The following is a 3,968-nucleotide window of genomic DNA, read 5'->3' as shown; positions in this document are numbered from 1 at the left end:
TTCATTTGTAGAAGTTACGGACGTTCAAACTATGTTTCCATCAAAGCATAAGGTTCTTAGTTCAATTTCACTGAATGAATAGGGGTCAAAATCAAGCTCGGATTTCTAGGAATAGAGTTTCCCTCGAGGCTCGTATCATAGCCTATTACAGCTAGGACATGCCAAAAGAAAGGAAGGGTAAGCCTTACATACCTGTGCCGCGACCTCCAGCTACGCTTATGCATCCAATTTGTTTGTCTACATGCAGGAGAATCCATCCATTCGTTAGTTTCATTATCATATACCTGCCTTAACCTTTCAAACACATTCACTTGTATCCTGCATGAATTTCGGCAGCACTTCCCCTGTAAATATACCAACCCCGAAAATACGGCTCGGCTCCCAATCAACAACAACAACAATCCGGGAATTTGACCCGGCCACAATATCAACAACAATGACAACAAACATTCTAACAACCTCGACCGTTAATGTAAACGCACTTTAACATTAGCAACCTTCTTTCGCATAATGCGACGATATTCCAATTACGTTCAAATCAAGATATATAATCAATCCAACATCCATCTTTATGCATTCAAGTACTAATCCAAACTATTTAAACAAGATTCAAGAACGCTTCGGACAAATCACAAAATATTCAAACAACCCAAGCAAGGTTCCATCTCACCCAAAATTGCCTCCAAACCCGAGAACAACACTAAACACATTCTTTCCTTCTAAATTCACACATTATGTGACAATACATACATTTACAACTTCATTTCATAGATTCAAGAAACCACATCAAGACTACATTATAGTCATATTAGCCTCCAAATCAGCCCACACAATTATAATCTTAACTTGGATTATTAAAACTTCATTTTCCATCATAGAACTCACAACGACGACCACCCAAAATAGTAACGACGATTTATTCATTCCTAACTACACAAAAGGGGACCATACGGCCAACACTACATGTACACGGCCAACACCAACAAGTCCATATTTCATGAATTTCTTCCAATTCCACATACTACAACGTGCAAGAATCATCCATAACAATAACAATCATAAGACTAAGTAAAATTTGTTCATTCTTTCTACTCAAAACAGCCCATACACACGGCTCAACTACAACACACACCCTTTCATGGTTTTCATCCATTTTCATGTTCCATAATACATCCAACACATCTATAAAACATGCAAGAGAGGATTGAACCATACCTTTCCACTCATCTTCTCCACTTCCTCTTCTCGGCTAGAAGTACATATGGCAACAACGAACGATCTTTTTGTTCCAACAACTACTCCACGTCGACGAGGACCTTCCAATTAGTATGGAAGCATGAAGAAAGAATTTTTTTCCATGATCAACTCATGGGGCTGGTTCGGCCAGCCCCTATGGCCGTGCCCTTCTTCTCCTTTTTCTCTCCCTCTCTCTTGAATTTTCTAGACCTTAAAATGATGAATTGTCTTGTTCTTTCAAGACTTATACATATATATATATATATAGTTATGGTAGCATGTGAGGGTGATGTGCCGTGAATTTTAGCACATTTTATGCCTTTGTAACTAGACATGTTGCTTGATATTAAGTGTTTTTACATTGTTTCTTATGTTATTTTTGTGTTTTATAGGGTTGATTAACTAAGGATCGGAAATGAGAAGTAATGCTGAAAAAGCGGACAAATTGGAGCTAAGCGACGCTCCGTAACTCATGTTACGGACCGTAACAGGGTCCGTAACTCATGTTACGGTCCGTACCTTTGAACCGTAACAGGGCCTGAATTTCCAGAAAGTTTTCATTGAAACCATCATTGTTACGGTGGAGTGTTACGGTCCGTAACTCATGTTACGGTCCGTAACATGTCACCGTAACATGAGCTAAATTTCCAGAGAGTTTCAATAAATCCTTCAGTGTTACGGTTTAGTGTTACGGTCCGTAACCCTTCACCGTAACATCATCCAAAATTCCAGAGAGTTGCCAAGTAATTGTCACCACTTACACTTCAGAAGGACGGACCGTAACACAGGGTACGGTCCGTCGCATGGTGGTCGTAACGTCAAAGTGGTCAAATAACGAAATGAAGGACGGACCGTAACCTGAGTTACGGTCCGTAACAATGCGGCGTAAGGGCCTTTTTGTCCAGAAACTGGGCGCGATTTTTGGCTCTATAAATACATAATGTAGGGTTTTAATTCATCATTCAGATTTTATTTTAGAGGCATAAACCCTAGGTTTTTAATCTTGAAGTGGTTGGAGCATTTAAGGCAACAACTTCACTCTCATTCCATCTTGTATTAGTATTGTAAGTGTATTATGTTAATCTTTAAGCTTTTTCTGTCAAGAAACATTATGAGTAGCTAATTTCAATTCTAAGATTGTGAATCCCATGATGGGTATTATGTGAATGGGTTTCTATTATTGATATATGCATAATGGTTGTTGTTATTTATTCTATCTTTGAGTTGTAACGTTGGGTAATGATTGCAAGCATTAGCCGAAGCCATTATATTGACTTTTCTTGGGAAAGAAAGTAAATATTGGTAAGATTGAATAACAAAGACTCGAGGCGTTAACCCTCGTTTAATAGACTAACTTAGGAATAAGAATAAGTCTAAATTGGCATCATTGGTCGCTCTTCGATTGTAACTCTTTTATATTCGGAAGAATCATAAAGAGGAAATACTGCTTAACTGTTGGGAAACATTAAGAAGTCTTTAAGAGACCAAGTGCATATTCATAGAACAACCATTAGAAGTATATCACTTTGAAACCTGAAGCATAATATCTAATCAAATTGGGGAACACAACCTTAGTCTCTCTCTCTCACATTAATTACATTTTAAGTCAAAGTATTAAATTACATTATTCAACAATCAATTCAAACTATTCGGAATAGGATTAAAGCATTTAAAGACCGGTATCGCATACGATTAGTACTCTTTTCTCTCCATATTCCCTGTGGGATTCGACCCCAACCTTGTTGGGTTACTATATTTGACAACGTCCGATTTACGCCATTAATAGGTGTAATTTGAGCGTATCAAATTTTGGCGCCGTTGCCGGGGAATACGGTTCAGAAATTACTAATTGTTGTGTACTATTCTTTAAAACTTTTTCTATTCCATCACACCTCGTTTGCTATTTTAGTGAACCAGGTGAACATGGCTGGAAGACCCCATCGCAATCAAGGGAACTAAGGGGGGATCCAAGTGAACCATCCTGCACCAGAAGAAGAGGAGGATGAGAATGTATTTGCAGAATTCATCAACGAAGCTGATTATGCTTCTGTTGTAGTTCCCCCGAGAACAGGAAATGCTAATTTCAAAATTGATAGTTCTATCTATCAGCTATTGAAACTTGAAGGCTATTTCCGAAATTCTTCGGAGGACTGTCCACTTCGACACCTAAAGAATTCTGTGCATGTATGTTCCCAACAATCTCAAGGTATTGTTCCTGCTGATGCACTGCGACTGCGGGTTTTCAAATATTCCTTAGCTGGCCAAGCTAGGGAATGGTATGAAAAGCTCCCGAGCAATACTATTCATACCTGGAATGAGCTGGCCAATATCTTTCTAAAAAAATGGTTCCCACCCAGCAAAAAGGCTGAGCTTCGGGATAAGATTTTTGGGTTTAAACAACTTCCAGGGGAACAACTATATGCTGCATGGGAGAGGTTCAAATATTATCTAGCTCAATCTCCGACTCATGGATTTCCAGATGCAATTCTCACAGAGAAGTTCTACAAGGGGCTAGATACAATTAATCAAATAGTTGTCAACACTGCAGCTGGGGGATGCTTCATGGACAAATCCTTTGTCAACATCACCCGGTTGCTCGACAAGCTTACTACCCATAATCAAGCCTGGCATTCGAGTGATAGCGAAATCCTATCATATGGTAGTCCCTCTGTGGCCGCGGTGGCCAAAGAAAATCATGAGCGAGATCATGCGTTCGCTCAATTGCAAACCAC

General features: G+C 39.2%; 1 non-coding gene across 1 annotated transcript; it reads right to left on the bottom strand.

Moving 5' to 3' along the window:
- Positions 1 to 3,603: 3,603 nt before the first annotated feature.
- On the bottom strand, positions 3,604 to 3,710 carry LOC132620615 (small nucleolar RNA R71). The gene has a single exon (XR_009575056.1). It is a non-coding gene; the product is annotated as a small nucleolar RNA R71 (small nucleolar RNA).
- Positions 3,711 to 3,968: the final 258 nt, after the last annotated feature.

The sequence above is a fragment of the Lycium barbarum genome, chromosome 11 (genome assembly GCF_019175385.1).
Source record: "Lycium barbarum isolate Lr01 chromosome 11, ASM1917538v2, whole genome shotgun sequence".
Classification (NCBI taxonomy): Eukaryota; Viridiplantae; Streptophyta; class Magnoliopsida; order Solanales; family Solanaceae; genus Lycium; species Lycium barbarum.
Note: the sequence above shows the minus strand (reverse complement) of the source record. Positions and strands in the feature narration are given on the sequence as shown.